Here is a 21,691-nt window from a genome sequence, read left to right as displayed (position 1 = left end):
GTGAAAACTGATCCTATCGAGTCATCACCAGGAAAGTGGCACTTCCATACCAATACCAGGGGCACCAGCAGCACCCCTGTTGCCCAATGGGGCACCGCCACTGTCATAAGACACAGATGAGAGATCAGAGTGAGGAGGGCTAAGGATGAGGGCCTTCCTAATCTGGGCACCCTCTCATCAAGCTTTGATGGACAAAAATGCAGGCATGCGTCTGCACTCACTAATTCAATCAACATGTTAATGAGTGCTCCTTTGCAGGTACCAGGCCAGGTGCTGGGATACAAGATGGAAATTACACCTTTAAAGAAAAAAAAAAAAACTAAACTACAATGACAATAACTTCCTGTCCATGCAAGGACCAACCTGCATCTTTTTAAAAGGTTTAAAAATAAATAGGAAACGCCTGAACCTACAAAATCATTAGCATGATGTTCAATGCGTGTCTAAAATTTAATAAACTTACAAAAAAACCCTCCAGCATGGAAGAATTAGGATAATAATGTAAACTAACTGCAGGTTTCAAGGCCGAAACCTTTTTATAAGCAAGCAAAACATACGCAGTGCTCTTCCGGCCCTTAAATGACTTTGGTGACACCGTATCTAAGAAAATAAACAGAAGATAACCCAGACGTGTATTTCAATTTCCCCCAAAACTTCAGTTTTCCAGAAGGAAGGCAATTCCGAGTTTTGGATTCAGGACCTGCAGAGACTGTCCAGCGCTGGGCGTCCTCCGCACACAAGGATGAGTGAACGAACCGCCGGTTTATCACACCCCGGGGGCACCCACCTCCCCTCACGACACGGGGAAGCCCCGGGAGCCAGGCCTGTTATCAGAGGAAATGCCGGCTCTTTAGCAACACACCCCTCACAGGAACGGGAGTCCAGGGTAAACACGCTGAGTTACTAGTTATGCACTCGCCCCCACGTGACGCCATCCCTACTGTTCCTATCAGGAAGCCATTTGATTACGGGCATCCCTCGTTTTACGGCCCTCCACTCCACTCTGCTTCACAGATGCTGCATTTTCATGGATATCGAGGCAGGACCCTCCACCAGCAAAAAGATTACTCGCCGAAGGCTCAGATGATGGATAGCGCTTTTTAGCAATAAAGCATTTTTAAATTAAGATATGCACACTTTTCAGACATGATGCCATGGCACATTTAAAGGACTACATACAACATAGCATAAACACTGCTTTTACATGCACCGGGAAACCAAAACATTCTTGTGACTCACTATATTATATGTGCTTTACTGCGGTGGTCTGGGACCAAACCGGTAATATCTCCAAGGTATGCCTGTACTTAACAGTAACGACAAACACAAAACTGACATCAGAAAATACTTCCATAAAAAACAAACTTGTAAAATCATTCCCTCATCTCTGGTGAAGCATCAGGTAAGAGTTGTGCTAGTTTCCTCACGGCCCAGAGTGCTGGGAGGGTTCCCACGGCCTCTCTGCGGCACCACTGGACAAACTGAGGCCCAGGGCGCACAGACCATCCCCGAACAGCCTGGCCCGGCTTCGTCCCCCAAAGGAGAAGCAGGAGGACTACAAAGCCCAGACTGTAGTCCATCTGGCCAGGCCAAGCAGGGCTAAGAGGGGAAGGCAGCAGGAATCACTCCGTGCCCATGCCCTGGCTGTGTTCCCATCCACCTCCAGGCAAATTGAAGGGCACCATCATCCAGCACAATCATGAAATAAGAGGACATCAAAATCCACCAGGTGGGCACTGCCAGTTGCAGCTCTCCCATGGAAAAACCACGGACGTTATCAAGGCTGTCCTCACGACAAGAAAAACGCTGCACACACTGAAAATCAACAACTTTCTTTGGACTGAAGTATTGGGGTCACAGAGCACACCACCACCCTGAAAACCGGAGAGAGAGGCAAATGCGGAGAAATGCAGCTTACTGGGAACCGGAGCCGCAGGTGGCGCGGTGACTGGCGGGAACGCCTACTGTAATTGCCTAATTGCTAGAAGCGGAGTGTGAACCAGCCTGAGAGTTAAACCTCCCGGGGACCCAGTCTTAGAGGAGCCACCACACCTTTGGGCTTTAACCCCAGGAGCCTCAACAAGCTCCTGCTTCAGTGGGAAAGGTGGGGAGGAGGGAGCAGGAACCATCTGAAATTCTGAGAACAGAACACAGCCTGTCCTCAAGAAAAACGCCTTTTTCTTAGACTTGTCTGCCCTAGGGGAAGGGCGGTTGGACCATGCCAGCCCCCTAGCCTTCATGTCACACATAAAGGGACAGAAAGAAAAGGCTCAGGAACACTTCTAAAGGCTCAGAAATACAGGGGCTCAGGCCCACTAAGATAGCCTGAGATTTAATCACAAGAATACAGACCAGTTCCTCTCTCTAATGCCTTACCACTACATCAAAAAGATGAGAGCCCTAGCCGGGCAGCTCAGGTGGTTAGAGTGTGGTCCTGTACACCAAAAAGCTGTGTGTTCAATTCTTGATCAAGGCACATACCTAGGTTGCGGGTTTGATCCCCAACAGGGTACTTACAGAAGGCAACCGATCAATCTCTCTCTCTCCCCCTCCTGCCCTCCCTCCCTACTTCCTCTCTCTCTAAAATCAATAAACATATACTTGGGTAAACATATACAAAAGTATACATATACTTTTTTTAAAAAAGGTTAGAGAATAACAACAGTGGATTACAGCTGAGAGCTGCAAGACACAGATTCTATTTCAGGAGGCGTTCTTAGGGAAACCCAGAGAAGACAGACAGGCAAAGGCAAGCAGGGGACAGACAAGGAGGAAACTGAAGTCTCTGAAACCTACAGCTGCCACAAACTTGAAACGCAGCCCCACAGCCCCACAGGGCCACATAAACAAAGCTTCCCACTAAAATCCTCACGATCTCAGTTCCTCTTACTAAATACATCAGGTCTGGCTGTTAACAATACCTACAAGGCATGCTAAAAGGCAAGGAAAAAAAACTCAGTCTGGAGGGACAGAGCACACATCAGAACCACACTCAGCTATGATGCAGATTTTGGAATACAATTTAATGTCACTATGATCAATACGTTAAGGGCGCTGATGGAAAAATTAGATAGCATGCAAGAACAGATGGGTATCATAAGCAGAGAGATGAAAACTTTTTTTTAAGAATTACTTTTTTTTAAAGATTTTATTTATTTATTTTTAGAGAGGGAAGGGAGGGAGAAAGAGAAAGAGATAGAAACATCAATGTGCAGTTGCTGGGGGTCATGGCCTGCATGCAACCCAGGCATGTGCCCTGACTGGGAATCGAACCTGAGATGCTTTGGTTCGCAGCCCGTGCTCAATCCACTGAGCTACGCCAGCCAGGGCTAGAGATGAAAACTCGTAAGAAAAAGGAGGAAATGCTATACATGAAAGACACAGCACCAAAAACGAAGACTGCTTTGGATGGGCTCCTCAGCAGGCGAGACACTGCTGAGGAATCACTGAGCTGAAAGGCAGGTCAACGGAAACCACCCAAAAGGAAACACCCAAAGAGAAGGAAGAATGAGCTGGTCTGAACTTCTGCCTTCCACTTCAACACAGAGAGAGCCTAGAAGTCATCACTCCAGTACCCCACAACAAGAAAAAAGGGGAACAAACTGAAAATCGACGACTTTTCTCAGATCCAGCAGAGAACTGAGGTCACAGGGCAAAACCACTGGCCCCCAAAGTGGGCAGATGAGAAGAATCCACACTTACCGCGGCTGAAGCTGCCAGGGCGGCCAGTAACTGGTAGGAGCACCTGGACACTGGGCAGGGACTAGCTCAAGAGAGAAAAACTCCTGGGGGGGCCGGACCCTTTCATGAGTTTTTCCTCCAGGAGCTTCACCAATCCCTCAGGGTTAAGAGGGAAGAGAAATCTCCTTGTGGTTCCAGCTCCGGGACGGGAAAAGGAGCAATTCTGAAATACACCCAGAAGGTTCTGTTCTAGTCGACAAGTGCCTACCCTCAAAATAAACTGTGTGCCAGAGTCTGACCAGAGTGAGTTTTACCAGGGCCCACCTGACACGGGGGAAAGGAAATACCCAACTCCAGTCCCCTCCAGACTTCCTGTCGCACCTACAGAGGGTAAGAAAAACCGGAGAAGTACCTGTTCGGGTCACGGCCCCACCAAACACGGAAAACTAACCGTAACATCCTGAAACCCTTCTCCTTCCACACCATCGGGGCTTCTGGATAACAACAGAGGACGGTTGCTGAAAGGCGTGGGAGGCTCCTGCTCCTACTTAAGGAATCCCTAGGGAAACCCAAAGATAAGAGGGGAGACAAAAACAAGGACACCAAAGAACATTTTGGTCACAGACACCTATAGCTACAGCAAACTGTTAACACAACCTAACTTCTAGCCAGATAAATATAAACCTCACACTAGAGACCTATTTATCTTTCACCCAGTACATCATGTGTGGCTTTCAACTTCACACTAAGAGGCTGATTGTATCAGTTCCTTGACTAGATGTATCATCTCTGGCTTTCAACATCAAAAAAAAAATTACAAGGCATGCTAAAAGATGAAAACAAAACAAAAACACATCTTCAAAATCTGGAGAGATACAACAGACACAAATTTAGAAAAGATCAAACCAGGAATAATTTTAAATAACTATAATTATGATGCTAAGGGTTCTAATGGAAAAGGTGGACAACATGCAAGAACAGATGGGACTGTAAGCAGAGAGGAAACTCGAGCAAAGAATCAAACGGAAATGCTACAAGTGAAACTTCCCAAACTCGCCAAGCAAAGAGAAAAAAATATAAAAAGACAACCGAACATCTAAGAACTGCGGAACAGTTACAAAAGCTGTAACGTGCATGCAGTGGAACTATCAGGAGAAGAAAAAAGGAAAAGAAGAAATATTTGAAGTCACAATGACTGAAATTTTTCCAAAATCAATGATGACATCAAACCACAGATCCAGGAAGCTCAAAGAGCACCAAGCAGAATACAAAAAAAAAAAAAAAAAAAAAAAAATCAACATGGAGGCATAGCATATTCAAACTGCAGAAAAACCAAAGGTAAACAGGAAATCCTGAAAAAGCTAGAAGAGAAAAAAGCAAAAACAGTTTTCTGTACCCACACAGAAACAAGGATGAGAACTACATCAGATTTCTCTGCAAACACCATGCAAGCGAGAAGGCGGGGGAGGGATATATTTAAAGTGCTGGAAGAAAAAACCCACAGACCTAGAAAAATCTGGAGCCAGTAAAATTATCCTTCAAAAGTAAAAAAAAAAATTAAGACAAAATTAGGGGGATGTGCCACCAGACCTGCCCTGCCAAAAAACTTAAGTTCTTCAGAGGGTCAGAAAATAACACAGTCAGAAACTCAGGATACATAAGGAAAGGAATAGTGTTAGAGAAGGAATATGTGAAAGTAAAATGAAATCTCTTCATCCTTTTATTCTTTGTATATAAATATTTGCTCAAAATAGTAACAACAATATGCTGGGTGATTACAGCTTACAAGCAAGTGAAATGAACGGCAGCAGTGCTACAAGGCATGGGAGGGAGCAATGGGAGCATTCTGTTTTATGGCACCTGCACTACTCGTGAACCAGTGTGGTGTAATTTGAAAATGGACTTAGACTCATTGTAAATGTATATATCATAAAGTCAAGGGCAAACACTAAAAAAATTGTTTTAACAAAATGAGATGCTAAAAGGGGGGGTGGGTAATGAAATCATATTAAATGCTCAATTAAAAACAGAGAAGGGAGCCCTGGCTGGTGTGGCTCAGTGGTTAAGTGCCAGCCTGCAAATCAAAGGGTTCCATTCCCAGTCAGGGCACATGTCTGGGTTGTGAGCCAGGACCCCAGTAGGGGACGCTCAAAAGGCAACCACACATTGATGTTTCTTTCCCTCTCTTTCTCCCTCCCTTTCCTTCTCTAAAAAAATAAGTAAATAAAAACGTAAAGAAAAAAAAACGGAGAAGGGAGAAAAAAGTGCAATACAAAAAAAGCATATAAAAGACAAGGACAACAAATACAAAACAGTTCCAAGTATGGTAGATATTAACACAACTATATCAATAATCATGTTACATGGGAATGGTCTAACTACACCAATTCAGAGACTTTCAGAGTGGACTGAATAAAAAAAATACTCAACTATGTATTGTAGACAAAAACTGCACTTTAAATATAAAGACAGATGCATCTGGTTTAAAAATAAACATATGGAGAAAAACATACCACACTAACACTAATTAAAAGAAGTCTAATTAAACAATGTAACCCCAGTAAATTTAATAAATTTTTTAAAAATCTAAAGTAGCTATTTTAGTTTCAGACAAAGTAGAGATCAGAGCAAGAAAAATTGTCAGGAATACAGAGGGGCATCACACAAGGACACAGAGGTCAATTCTTCAAAACATCTTTATCATGGATGCACCTAACAACAGCACATCAAAATGCGCATCAATGGGAGTAAAAGTTAGAAAATTGTACTTGAACAGCAATTAAAATAAAATTTTTAAAAAACGTGCACCAAAAACTGACAGCACTGACTATAAAGAAACAGCCATGCCCATTATCGACATCGTCGACCAATAACCGACAGATCTAGCAGGTGAAACATCAGTAAGGACGCGGTTAAACTGACCAGCCCAGCACCGTCAGTCAACTGGATCTGACCCACCTTCGTAGAGCACTTCCTGGAACCACAGCAGAAAACACATTCTTCTCGAGCTCACGTGGAATATCCACCAAGACAGATCACACTCTCAACCATAACACACACCTAAACAAGCTTTAAGAAAAGAAGAAAAAAAGAAAAAACAGACACTACACAAAATATGTGCTTAGCCCACACAGATTCGACTAGAAATAAATAACAAAAAATCTGGTTACATTTTTAAGTATTTACTAGAAAGTTCCAAAATCCTTGGAGATTAAACAAACACACTTCTAAATAACGCATAGGTCAACATATTAGCCTCCTAAGAAATTTAAAATATTGTGAACTAAATGAATATGAAAACGCAACTATCAAAATTCGTGGAAACTAGAGGTGGAAACAGGGGAGGGAGGTGAGGATGGCTGGGGTGGGGGACGTGGTGGGGGGTGAGGCAGACAACTGTACCTGAACAACAATAAACAAATAAAAATAAATTTGTGGAAAGTAGCAAATATAGCGTTAGAAGGAATTTATAGGATTGAGTACATAAAAAAGAGAAAGATCTAAAATCAATAATCTATGCAGCCACCTTAGGAAAGGAGAGAAAGAAGAGCAATATAAACTTAAAGCATCAGCAGAAAAGAAATAATAAAAATTAGAGCAGAAATCAATGGAATTGCAAATTGGAAATCAGCAGAGAAAATTAATGAAACCAAAGACTATTTGAAAAGATCAATAAAATTTAATAAACCTATAGCTAGGCTAACCAAAGCAAAAAGACAGGAAACTAATACCTACTCACATCAGAAGTGAAAAACAGCCATTGCTACTGATCCAATGGACATTAAAAGGATAATAAAGGAATATTATGAATAATTTTTTGTCCACAAATTTGATAATCTAGATGAAACAGACCATTTCTTTGACAGATACAACCTACCAAAATTCACACAAGGAGAAAGAAATCATCGAAAAATGCCTATGCGTGCATATTCACATTTGTGAATATGTGAATTGACATACACACATTTGTCTATTCATATATATAGGCATATTCATATTTATATGTATGTATATGAAGCCAAATCGATAGTTAATAACATTTGAAAAAAGGAAGCCCCAGGCCCAGATGGTTTCAGTGGTGAACTCTAACAAGCACTTAAATGACACCAATGCTCTATTATCTCTTCCAGGAAACAGAAGCAGAGAGGACACTTCCTAACTGGTTGTGTGAGGGCAGCAGTACTCTAATACCAAAACCAGATAAACGCATTACGAGAAAGGGAAACCACAAACCAGTATCTGTCCTGAACACTGATGCATAAATCATCAACAACATATTAGCAAATTGAATCCAGCAATGTTTAAAAACAAGTGTATGCCCCAACTGAATGCGACTTATTCCAGCTAATCAAGACTGGCTCAACATTAGAAAAATCAACTCATCAGAAAAAAAATTACATTCCTGTATCGATAGATGTACATTTCACAAGATCCACTACCCATTCATAATAAAAAAAAAAAGAAACTTAGAAAACAGACTAGAGGAACTTTCTCAACATGATAAAGAGCACATACAAAAAAGCCTACAGCTACCCTCACACTTAATGGCGAGAAACTAGATACGTGTCTCCTGAGATGGAGAGCAAGGCAAGGATGTCCCCTCCTCCCCACTTCTATTCAGTCATTCGTATCAATGGAAATCCTAGCTAATGCAATAAGACAAGACTAGGAAATAAAAGATACATAGGTCAGGAAGGAAGAAATAAAACTGTCTTTATTCACAGATAACATGACTGTTGATGTACAAAATCCCCAAAAATCTACTTTTTAAAAACTGGGCTTATACAAAATCCCCCCAAAAAACAATTTTTAAAAACTGGACTTAACAGTGATTACAGGAGGTTTGCAGGATACAAGAGTAATATTTAAAAAGTCAATTGTTTTCATAAAGTAACAATGAATAATTAAAATTTGAAATTAAAAACAATACCACTTATATTAACACCAACAAAAACAAGAATTACTTAAATCTAACAAAATATGTACAGTAAATATGAAGAAAACTACAAAACTCTAATGAAAGAAATTAAAGACCTAAATAAATGAAGATATATTTCATATTCATGGAAGGAAGACGCAATACTGTTAAGATGTCAATTCTAAAAATGTGATCTATAGAATCAACACAAACCCAATCAAAATCCCAGCAAGTTATTTTAAAGCTATTGATGCTACAGTGTATGTGGAAAGACAATAGGCCACAGTAGCCAGCAGAGTACTGAAGAAGAACAAAGTCAGGAAACTTACACTACCCACTGACTCCGAGACTCACTAGCAAGCTACAGTGACCAAGACTGTGGTGTTGGCGAAAGAGGGGACAAATAATCAATGGAACAGAATAGAGAGCTCAGAAAAGACCCACACATATACAGTCAAATGACCTTGGAAAATTCAGTACAAGATAGTCTTTTCAACAAATGGTGCTAGAACTGCAAATCCACATGCAAAAACAAAAACAAAAACAAAAACCAATGAAAAACAAACAAACAAAACCCTGGCTGGGTGGCTCAATTATGGCGTCACTCAGTACACCAAAAGGTTATGGGTTCGATCCCTGGTTAGTGCACATACCTTGCTTGTGGGTTCAATGGAGGCACCTGATCTATGTTTCTCTCACATCTCACATCAATGTTTCTCTCTCTCTCTCTCTCTCTCAAAAAAAAATTAACAAATGGCCCTGACTGATGTTGCCCAGCTGGTTGAGCATCCTCCCACAAAGCAAAAGATCACTGGTTCCATTCCCGGGCAGGGAGCATGTCTGGGTTGCAGGTTCAGTCCTCTGGTCCGGCACGTCCTTGTTCCCCAACACAGGGAGCCACCGATCCCCACCACTTTCTTCGGGCAGTGTCTACCAGCTTCCCTCGGCCCCATCCAGTCCCTTTCACACCCAACCACTGCTGCTGAGTCAGGTCAAAGCTTTCAGAGCCCACGGCAACATGCACATCAATTCCAGGCCTTTCCTCAGTCCCATTGCCACTCCACTTTACTTCTTTCCTTTTGTCTACATAAATTGCCTCCTGGAGGAACTGAACCATTTGTGGGGCCTTAATTTCTCCCTAGCACTGTGCACATAGTAGGCACTCAGTAAACACTTCCTAAATGATTACATTGTGTACATGTCCTATGTCTCTTCAGTATGTGCATAAATACATTAAATACCAACACACAGAGCGATTACCTCTGGGAGGGAAAGTTATGGACTGTTTTGATTTTTTATTCCTTTTTTTGCTCACCTGAACTACCTAACTGTTCAATATGAACATGTATTACATTGGATAATAAAAATAATAATAGAAGCAAAAAAAGGCAAAAAAATCACAACATGAGAAAGGCCAGCTTTATACAAAGGAAACATTAGACATGATGATTCACTCTACAGAATGCATTTCTTGCTTTGTAAAAAGCTTTGTCATAAAAATATTTTATGCAGGGAGTAGTCCAAAAAAAAGGATTTGATTTATGGGAAACTTTCAGGATAGTGTGAAATTCGGAAAGTCCTGTTTCCCCCAAGGAGAATGAAGAGCTAGCTGCCCCGCATCCCTCCTTCCAACCACGTGCTGTTAAAGATCTTTCTCTTCGCTCCTCAAGGGAGGTCACAGCACGTTCCCAATTCTGTCAGTTCTGAGCACTGCGACCCCTGACCCCACCAGCCTCTGGGGTTTCTCCTTCAGAAGCAGGTGTTTTGTGACTCCGGAGAAACAGATGGGATTCTCAGCTGCTCCCACCAGGAAGGAGCCTTCCACTGGACTGGGCGGGGACAGGAACACCTGGAGCCCTGCAGGCAACGGAAGGAGTGATTCTCTGGATCTCTGGCCTCAGAGCAGAATCTCGGGGCACAACACCGACCTGACTTGACAGATGAGGAAACAGATCAGAGAGGGACGTAATTTACCTGCAGTCAGCCAGTTATTCCGTGGAAGAAACAAGACTAGGGACTCCAGCCCTGGGCTGACAGATGCTAAAGCTTCATGATAAATGAAGCTTTACGTTCAAGTAATTCTTAAAAATGGCAAAGCGATCGAGTGCCTGATCTGTGCCCGTTCTCAGCCCCGACCACCAAGGGAGAGCCAACCGCCTCTGCCCGGGTGGAGTCTGCATGCTAACAAGGGAAGCCCATCACATGACTCCTAATGACCTGGCAGCTCCTAATGGAATCACACTGACTTCCGCCCAGGAAACAGTCTGCCCAGGGGGAGAGTTCTCACCGTCGGCCACACCCTCGGCCAGGTGGAATGCAAACAGATGGCCAAGCACAGCTGCAACTAGCCAGCCCCCAGGCACACTGCAGATCTCCCACCGATAAAACCCCATCAGTGCTTCCACAAACTGCCCTCCTTGTGGTGGCTCTTCCCATCGGCAGGCACTGTGCTCGGCACTTCACACCCGTTACCGGATATGGACAGCCCACGACCACCCTGTAACGTGAGCTCGCTCATCCCCATCTTACAAGCAAGCAAACTGAGACTCTGAAAACAAGTGAAAAATCAAAACTGACTATAGTGCCTTCTTACAGTACCTCTCCCAGCAGTACAGAGAACTGCGTGTGGCATGAGCTGCACCCTGCAGGGATCCCCACCCCCAAAAGACACACACACAGGTGCGCGCTGGGAGGCCTCCTGGCCTCTCTTCAGGCCCCATTCTCAGAGAGTGAACTATGGAGGTCACTTCTGCATCCTCACGGCCACTGGTTGAACAAGGTCTGTCTGGACCCTGGGGTACCAAGGCCTAAGGGAGGAGGACCCAGAGGTACCTGGGAGTTCTTCCAACCGAAATTCCGTATTCTGGACCCACCGCTGCACAGGCCCCAGTGCCAGGGCCAACCAGGTGCCAGGTCTTTGCTCAGCCCAGATGGGAAGGGACCCTGGCCACAGGCCCTCAGCATCCTTGCTCACTCAGATTGCCACGAGGTAGGGAGGTGGGGTGGTGGGAAGGCTTCCTCCGCCCGGATCTGCCATGGACTGACCGAAACACTGGGCAGCACCCTCCCTGCGGTGAAGCCAGGCACAGGGGCTCCACCCTGCTGGCTCTCCACCCGTTAGCCTCAGTTTCCTCATCAGTTACACGGAGGTGGTGACAGCACCTCCTTCCCAGAGCTGTCCTGAGGATGAGTGCAGACGTATTGGCAGACAAGGGTGGCTCTCACAGGAGCCTGGATCTCCACCATCCGAGCACGTACTCATGGGGCGGTGGGGGGAAGGGCAAAAGCAGGTTTACTGTTGCGAGTGAGGGAAACATGGAGTTCGTTCTTGTAGTATTATTTGCTAATTACTGTATTGTTTTCCACACACGCAACTGTAAACCTACTTTTGCCCCACCCTGCATCGTACTGCCTACTTTGCTACCTTAAACCCCACCGGGCAGGGGTCCAGCTGTCTCACTCACCCCAGAGAACATGCCTAGAACATGCCTGGCATGCTAAAGGCACATGATAAAGACTTCTCGGGTGATGAGTAAATGATTGAAAAGAATGCTAGAATCGGCCCCTTTCCTGCTCTGGGCCGCCTTAGCCTGGAGGGGGGTTAGATATGCTGAGTGTTAAGCTGGGGGCACACCAGGCTGGGCAGATGCTCAGCTACACTGCCAGGCTGAACAAATGGGCCCCCAGCGTCCCTATCCAAAGACCACAGAAGGCTTGCTGTTGTTGACAGCTGGTCTTCCAACATCTGCTGGAATCTCTCCCTGCCCATGCCCCACGGTAAGATCACCAGCGTAAGTGCTCAGTAAATACAGGTTCCGGGCAAGCTCGCACTGCCTTCCCCTCCCAGGTGACCTGCTCCAAGCAACCGCAGTTACTCCCCCTGCTCCTCCCACATCTCCCTCAACTGCAGTAGACCTAGGCTGGCGCCCCCAACCCAGGAGAGCTATGAGAGGCTGGCAGCTGGTGTTCAGGTTTCCCTGCAGTGCCACTGAGGCGCTGTGACATCTTTTATAAACATTCATGATTTCCGGACTCCTTAGCACTATGGAGAGACAGGCACTTCCCTCGTTCTGGGTCTCAGTTTCTCCATCTGCAAACTGGGACAGCCATCCCTGCCTGGCCCACTTCCAGGACCCCCATGCAGCATCGGTGGGAATGCAGATGGCCGAGGACTCCGCAAACCCGAACTCCTGAATCGAGGCAGTATCCGTATCCGCAACTCCCCCTGGAGAAGGCTCTCCCTTGCGAAGGGGCCAGCACCGCTCTCAAAGGACGCCAGCCATGGCGGCCCGGAGCCAGCCAGGCCTCTCGACTCTGAAAAGGCTGCCACTGGCCAAGTTCGCGCCTGGCATAAAGGTCTGCCCAAATGGATGACAGGAAAGCCTCACAGCCAGTTTTCCTCCTCAGAGGCACGCGCACACACACACAACCAACTCATAAATAAAAATCTGATTAGACAGCCTTTTCCAAAGCCAATGTGACTGAGTTTTAATCTTTTATAAAGAAAAACTCATAAAATATTCAAGCGAGGCCCATGCATCTCGGGAGGGCAGAAGTGGCTCTCGGAGCCCCCAGCTGCACACGCACCAGTGGGGCCCCGGACCCGGGCCAGCCACCACTGGAGCATCTGGCCTGCTGTGGCGGCTGTTTAACCGAGTCGTCGTCAGGGAGCAGGTCTGGGCTCCGCCAGCCGCAGCTCACTCTCCAGCCAGCCTCCTCCCCTTGGCTGCTCTCCACGCTCTTGGCTCTTCCTGCTCTCCAAGATCGGGGATACCCTGGGCTGCACTTCAGACTGTGCAGTGCTGCGAACAGGCTGAAGGGGACAAACCGAGACTGGGAAACCCCTACCCTAAGGCACAAGGAGAGGAAACGGGGAAAGAGCCTCCCCCTACTTCCAGCTCTCGAATTCAGGCTCCCCAGGAGGGCGCTGCAGCCTCAGTGCCCCGGCCTACTCTGTCTCCCTTTCCAGGACTCATTTCCGTCGCTCACTCATCCGGAGATCACTTGCTGCGACCCTACCATGTGCCAGACACGGTGAGCGCGAGGGGTACAACAACAAGACAAAAACACTTGCCCTCCTTTGTGGAAGAAGGGCGGATACCTGAGCTGAAGCAGGCACAGTACACGATGAGCCAGGGACACTCGGAGAGTGTCCAACAGTCATCGAAGATGATGGGACTTGTCCTGAGGGCAGAGGAGCTGCACCAAGGGGAGGCTCTGGCCAAATCTGGAGTCATTTGAGCAACAAAATAATGACAGGAATGTATTATAATCCATAAAGTAAGTCTAAAACTGTTATATCAGTATAGACATGCAGGAGTCTACACTGATACAAATAAGTGGATAAGTACATGAGAAAGTAGAACTCTTTTTTACATTAGAATTCAAATTAATAAATGTAGAAGGAATGATGGAAATAAGAAATCCCTATTTGAAAGCACTACAGTAGTAACTATCGCAAGCAAGAATCATCCACGGATGCCAAAATTAGCGGACAAAAAGTGTGACGAGGAAAAAGGATGCCTGTATAGTTACAAAGTACCTCCTACAAAATGCTCATTAATACGCAGGGTAACAGAGTAGCTTTACAGAGAACTTGACAGATACCACCTTCACCAAGTTCCAAGTCCACGCTGCCCGTGATAAGTCATATGGACACCCTGTACCTTCTGCTGTGACGCACTGGGAAGGGGACAGCCTCGCTCTGGGGTGCCACTGCCGGAACTGCATAGCCCGAGTCAATGATCCAGCCAACATCCAACACACCCCCTGGGGGCATTCTACAAAGTAACTAGTGGGACTCTTTAAAGGGGTCAAGGGCATGGAATTCAGAGGCAGGCCAAGGATCTGCCCCGGCGTGGACCAAGCAAGGGCCTAGTGGGACCACTGCCGGAATCTGAATAAGGTCTGAGGATTACGTCATATTTGTTGCATGATTATTCATTTCCTGTATTAATATTAACTTATTAATATAATTTGAGCATTATACTGTGATTCTGTCAGGTGCCAATATTTGAGGAAGTTAGATGAAAGGTATATGGAAACTCTCTGTGGTATTTTTGCCAACTTGCGTAAGTCTGAAATTCTTTCAAAACGAAAAGCTGGAGCAGAGTGGTGCTGCGCGGGTTGGGCACCAGGTGAAGATGCTGGCCCGCATCCCTGGACTGAGTTGTACGAAAGGCGCACATCCTGCAACACAACAGTCAGCATCAGCAGGGCAAGGTGCTCCCCTTCCGAGAGGGACCGCAAGAACAGCGGTTCTCACCTCCCTGTCATCTACCCGGGGGCACCTGCCACCTGCACGCCTTACACATCCTCACGGTTACATGCATATCCGGTACAGTATCATGACACCCATTCATCACACCCTGCCTCTGCTTCCCAACTTCCCCAGGGCCCGGCTGGGTAGAGCGTCAGCTGGGTAGGGCACTGTCCTGATAGGCCAAGGTCGCGTGTTCAGTCCCTGGTCAGGACACCCACAGAAATCAGCCAGTGAATGCGTACATAAGCAGAACAACACACTGATGTTTCTCTCTCTTTTTTTTAAATCAATGTTTCTTTTTCTCTTTCTCCTTCCCTCTCTCTCCATCTTCCTTTCTCTCTCTAAAATCAGTATTTAAGAAAAAAACTGTCCCAGGGAACAGTTTTCAGGCTAGACTGGGACAGTTCACACTCACCACTAAACAAGAGAGGACATTTCCTAACTGCAGGAGTACCGCAAATTGAATTCGGTGTTAAGCTTTTTTTCTATAAATTTTCTGCTGGGACTTGTTACCCCCAATCTGTAAATGAGCTCCTCACTGGCACCATAAAGGAACAAACAGCAAACCAACCCTAGCAAAAAGATGCAGAATCGGCTAGTCCTGCCCACGTGGCCAGCTGCTTGGTTTTCTGGGCCTGGCTCAACCTGGGAATTTTTATTATAGCCATATAACAAGGTCGTATTTTCTGCTAGTAAAATTGTCCCTGGGTCACACAATGGAACCAAATTGATCAATATTTCACAGTGCCGTTACCAAAAAAAGCTTTCTGGTGATCCCACGCTTCCCCTCAAAGCCACAATACACAGACACACACACACACACACACACACACACACAGTAACAGTCCATCTCCATCCGTAAAAGGGAACGATAACATCTCCTCATAACACTGCATAAACGCGATACATACTAAGCACCTTCACTCACACACACACCAGAGCACTGACATGCACCTGCTGCGTCAGGCCTGTGCTGGGGACTGGGGACAGTGACGGGCAGGCAGACACAGCCCGTGCCCTCATGCGGCTTGAGACCTGCTCCTCCCCCTTTCCTCGAGCAGCAGTCTCCACCGCGTTTTCAGGGTCCTCAACCAGGGCACCTAGGACCTGTCTGTTCGCCTGTCCATCTGCCCACCAACCTCTCTCCTTCCCTTCCTCCTCCTCACCCCCCACACCCCTTCCATCCCGCCCCTCCCCAGACACTCTCACTGCCCCCCACACACTGTCCACTAGACCACTGGCTATTTGCCTCCTCCCTCAGGAGATATTTTAGGCATCTCGAAATGCCATTTGCATATAAACCCTCCCATTATAACCTACCTCTTTATTTGAGCCTAGGATGACCTCTCCTTTCCTCTGTGCATTTCTCAATATTAATCACACCACAAAGTCACACATCTCCTCTAGCAGGTGACCCGACCCCTCCCCCATTCTGAGGCCCCTCTTGCTCCCACCCTGGCGCAGCAGCCCCAAAGCTAAAAAAGGAGCCAACAGCCTGACTTCTCAGGAGTTCACCTCCCCCTTCATCCTGTCTCTCTGACTATGGTCGGTAAAGAGCAAGGACCACGTCCATCATTTCAAAAGCCCTGTTCCGCATAGAACAGGCAGGACAGACGCTGTGGGTGACACGCGGCTGGTGGATGAGAAGCACCCTTCAAGCCCTCCACAACGGCCACCATGGTGGGTGACACGCTCCGGGAGGCAGTTGTTCTCAACGCCAATTCCAGCTTCCTGCAGAGCCGGATGCATATAGTAGGTGCTCAATAAATCACGGTTCGTTGTTGTTGAAACAGTCTATCTTTGAAAGTTTTGCTGAACAAGGCAGAGAAATGCCTCCATGGTCAATGGAGAAGAAATGAGCAATTATATGCTGTGCTCTTAAACACTGGGGAAATTATTCAAGGAAAGGCAGGGCTGTGAATTTCAATGGGTCAGCGGCTGAGCCGGTACCTCCCACAAGCAAACCAGGCTGGAGTCCAGGGTTGGGAGACCCGTGCCACCCATTCCTGCTGACTGCTGCCAGTGGGAGCGCGTGGCCAATCCTGCCCTGGCGTCCGGGTTGTCGAACCACGTGGGAGATCTGAATTTTTTAAGACAGGCAACTACATCAGCTAGTGTGGCCGGAGCTTCGTCTCTGGTTTAACTGCCCATGCAAACACTGCGCCCCTCCTCCACCCAACCCCCCATCTCGCTGACACCAGTTGTGAACAGAAAAGGTGTTTTATAATTAGCACGGTGTTTATATTCCAATGAGAGCTTTCAGAAGGCTTAAAAATAGATTGAGTCCTTACACACTTTAGAGTTCTTTCCCTGAAGATCTTGTTTACACGAGCATTTTCCTTGGCAACCCTTCTTTTGAAAAGGTCAGCTGCAGTTCACAAATTCTTAAACTGGCAGCTCCGAGTCACTGGGATTTTGTAGTACACGTTTACGTAACTTCCAACCCCCACCAAGAGCAGTCTCCGCAGATAAATGCCCGCGAAGGGAACCCCAGGCAGAGGATATTCCAGATCCTGGGGGCCTGGCGACGGAGGGGCTCTGGGGCCCCAGAACAAACAGGGACTCTGGTTTAAGAAGACGAACTCAGGGGCTTCGACACCACCTTGCCAAGCGCTGGTGGACCCAGTCTACTGAATGGAAGTCTCAGGACAGACAGAACCAGAGAAACAACCACCTAAAAAAGCGGCTCTCTCCTGGAGTAAAATTTAAGACTTGAAGTCTGTTCACCTTAGCCAGCAGGTCATTAAACAAAAGGTGTGCTTGGGGAAGGAAAAGTGTGGCTGGGCTGGGGGAGGCTGAGTAAACAAAGTTAATCTCCTTTCCTTTTTATTTTTTTTTAATTCTCACAGGAGAATGTGTTTATTGACTTGAGAGAGAGGAGGGGTGGGGGAGGGGGGAGAGAGAAAGACAGAGAGACATCGATAGATTGCCTCCCGTACATGCTACATGCCCCTACCCAGGATCGAACCCACAAACTTCCGGTGTATGGGATGACGCTCCAACCAACTGAGCCACCCAACCAGGGCAATCTCAGTTCTTTACTGCAGGACTTTTCAGAGCCTTTGAAGGTCCAATAGCAGAGCATGCTCCATTCACAGGTCATCTAGTCCTAAGTCCACCCCTCCCCCTCTCTCCCCATGGACCACAAACGGAGCACACTGCCCGTCGCCAACTTTCGGAAATGAAGGAATGAGCTTCAGCTTCGAGAACTGAGAGAGGAATGGACTTGCTTAAGAACAGATCCGCAGATGATTAGTTAATGACCAAGGCTACCCTCGAACCCAGGACCACAGCCACCCTCCCTCAACACCGGCTCTGCTTGGCCTATTGTTTGGCTGAACAAGATGCGGTCCAACAGAAGACGAACCACCCATCCCAGTGTCCAAGCACCAGGAAGCAGTCCCCCAATTCCCGCGCTGCCCTTACCACCAGCGGCTCTAAACTAGCAGCCAGCAGCCACGCCCACCGTTCCTCGCAGGAGCTGGGTTGTAAGAGGCCTATTGAAGCCATCAGCCAACTATCGCTTATACACTGAATACCTCCAAGGACAGGGATGTTACCTCCTCTGTCAGGTTCCTCCTGTCTGGGGGCTGGCTAGAGAACAAGAACACTTCTGGTGTTTTTCCCTCACGACTGCCATACTGCACGTAGTAGGTCTGGCTGGGAGGCGCAGTTTTAAATACATCTGCAGAAGGAAGCGGTCAGGCCCGGGGACTTGGAGGTACGGCAGCCCCGATTCAACTTCCAACTCCACCCCTTACTCGTGGGTAAGCTGCTTTGACCCGGGGAGCCTCAGCATCCTCACCCCCGCAAGTGGAGAGGACACCACTCCGGGCGTGGAAGGGGTGCAGAAGGAGAAGCAGCGAGCAGCACCCTCACTCAGCACAGCGTCGGTGAGCAGCAGCACAGGTGTGAGGTGCAAGCCACCCTCCTCACACCCCTCTCTCCAGAGCCTGCACCTCCCCCCCTCGGGTCGGCTGCCCTTACATCCGCCCTAGAAACTGGCCAGAGGAACTCAGTGGGAAGGAAGAAGGGCAAAAATGGGGCAGCGCAGCTGCAGGGATAGCTGCCTCTGGCCAGAAGGGGCTGGAAAATCCTAACTCCGGCGCCAAAGGGGTGGGTGAGTGCCCAAGAGCCAGTCCGTGGCTGAACTGTGCAGATGAGCAAACCAAGGCCTGAGAGAGGAGGGATCTGCCTCAGCACACACAGCGGGTCGGCGGGGACATCAAGACGGGGCCTCTGACACCCCCTCCTCGAGTGCACCCCACTGCGGGGCGAGAACCGTAGGAAGGGGACGCGGCATCCCCAAACCCTCATCACGTTCCACCAATTTTTAATAGACTTTAACAATTTACTGACACCAGTGGAGCTTATAAAGTAGTTTAATTGAATTAATTAGCAGTCGTGACTTACTCCTGAGTTCCCCCTTTGGCTCCGGGGAGGCTGTGCCAGCCGCCTGTTTAACCCCTTGTGTCCTAGAAAAGCTGTCACTCACTCTCATTTAAGACAATTCGTCAGGGTCTTCTTCACCAGTTTCTTTCCTAAAGTAGTTCTTACCCTGGCCCTACCCACATCCCAGTGCTGAGCACCTGTCTGCACCGACATCGGCCTGCCCTGAGAGGCTGAAATCCCCCCCCCAGCCACACTTCGATGGAGGGGACCCCCTTGTGTGAAAGAATGCTGCCTTCCCCTGCAGGCTCCCCAGGCGTCCCAGCATGGGAGCTATCCACTGGCCTGGGCGGGAACCGGCCACCCATCCCCCACTGTCTCACCTCCACAGCCTCAAAGGAGAGGCTGGGTGATGCCACAACAAGGGTGGTCCCCGAACCTGCAGCCCCCGCAGCCCAGGGAGGCCGGGAGGATGCAGACTCTGGAGCATCACCTTCACTCACCGAATCAGAACCCCTGGGGTGAGGCCCTGAGAGCTGCTTTCACAAGCGCTCCAGATGAAACTTACACACACTGGAGTGGGGGGGGGGGGGGGGCCGGGGTGGTCAATGACATTCCTTCCGGATGAAAAGTCTGGGAAACAACCCACACATGCCAATCCACTTATAAAACAGTCTTCACAGCATTATATATAAGAGGGAAATCCAGAGGCAGTACAACACCCCCAAACAGGGTACTGCTGGGTAAAACCAGGGTCAGCCACTCCGTGCAGCACCAATAAAACTGGGAAACGCTCACTGTTTAACGTTGAGCTTTTTTTTTTTTTTGAAACAGGAGAAAAATTGTAACTATTGCACGTATTGACTGAAGAAGAAAAGGGGGGAGGGGAGGAGGCAGAGGAGGAGGAGGAAGAAGAGAAAGAGGAGGAGGAGAAGTGGGGGAGGGGAGGAGGCAGAGGAGGAGGAGAAAAACAATCAAAACATCGAAAGCATAATAAGCATCTGGTAGGGATCTACAGGCGGTTTTCTTTCTTTCTCAGACTTTTCTGTGCTTTCCGACTTTTTCTATACAGAGCATGTGCTACTTTTCATAATGAAGTAAAACAAACTTTGTTCTTAACAAAGATTCCATGAGAAGCTACCACTCAGAAAGCAGAATGCTCTACGCTGAGTTGGAGTTCACTCAGAATCTGGGCTTCTCTCAGTTGCTGGTCCTGGGCACAGCAGGTGTGAAGGGAGAGAGACGGAAGGGTGGAGGGAGGGAGTTTCAGCCACGCCTCTCTATGAAACCGACTTCTGCCTTGGCACTTCATTAGATGAGTTATTTAAGTAAAAACTCATGGTGAGAAACCAAACCACCCTGAAAGGACAGGCCCAAGAGAAAGGAGAACTCAGCCGATGCCACGCAGATGTCCTGTGCAGCACGGCACATGCTCACGCTTTCTCCCGGACACTCCTGGCTGGCAGGGACACACTCATTAAGCCAGTAATAAGTCAATGTTTCCAGGAACTTCTAAGCCCCTGAAGCTGGTGCTCAGTGGCAAGTCCACCCCAGCGGGTGCAAGGTGAGCAGACAGGCAGGCATCAGTAATTACAACGTGGAGAGCAGGAACCAGGTGAGCAAACACCAGGCACAGATTGATTGGATTAGCAGCTGGATTAGAGGGCAGGATGGGGGCTCACCCTGCACCCCACTCTTTGGGTGTGCTGGGAAGCTATCACACCAATGCCCCCCGCAGAAGGAACAACACGCACAAGGTGTGGAGGGGGGTCTAGGAGAGCCATCTAGTACGGCAGGTAAGGGAGGCAGAGGGGGCCAGGGGGCCAGTCACAAAAACAGTCCAGACCATGAGCACACAGGGCAGGGCACAGACAGGAGCATCCCTCTTCCAAGCACCAGAGGACTGGGAGAGGCTGCACAGGACGGGCAAGGGAAGGGTCATCCCCACTCCGCTACAGCTCATCCCAGCAAGCCCCAGGGAAGAAAGCGTGCCAGCCTCCTGTCTCCCCCTCCCCCAACCGGCGTGGGCACTGGATGGCTGCCCGCTGGGCTCTGGAAGGGCCATATTTTCCTAAATCTCAGGAAAACTCAATCAGCAGCAGCGATCATTCCGAGCCACATGCCCATTCCCCTTCCTTGCCCCCGTATTTTCTGTTGTCAAAAACCCATGAGAGTGCCCCATCTGGACCCAGGGGGGCAGGGACACAGACCTCCAAGCAAGAGCCAACAAGCCCGTCACATCCCAGAATTGACTTGGCTGTGGGTGCCAGCTACTCAGGACAGGTCTCGGGCTCCCTTCAGCATCACACAACAGCGATGTGTGAGGGCACCACCGTGTCCAACCTGCTCCGTTCCCAAATGGGCACCTCAGGCCCAGAGAGGCAGCGGTCCTTGCTAGGGTCACGCATCAGCGGAGGGGCAGAGCTGTGCCTCAAACCCCA

The 21,691-nt window shown here is 48.0% G+C and overlaps 1 protein-coding gene across 13 annotated transcripts in view; it reads right to left on the bottom strand.

The window, feature by feature from the left end:
* ZNF618 (zinc finger protein 618) overlaps positions 1 to 21,691 on the bottom strand; it is a 167,086-nt gene that overhangs the window by 108,045 nt on the left and 37,350 nt on the right. The window lies entirely within an intron of this gene.

The sequence above is a fragment of the Phyllostomus discolor genome, chromosome 3, assembly GCF_004126475.2.
Source record: "Phyllostomus discolor isolate MPI-MPIP mPhyDis1 chromosome 3, mPhyDis1.pri.v3, whole genome shotgun sequence".
Taxonomy (NCBI): domain Eukaryota; kingdom Metazoa; phylum Chordata; class Mammalia; order Chiroptera; family Phyllostomidae; genus Phyllostomus; species Phyllostomus discolor.
The sequence above is the reverse complement of the archived record's forward strand: the minus strand, read 5'-3'. Positions and strand labels throughout refer to the sequence as shown.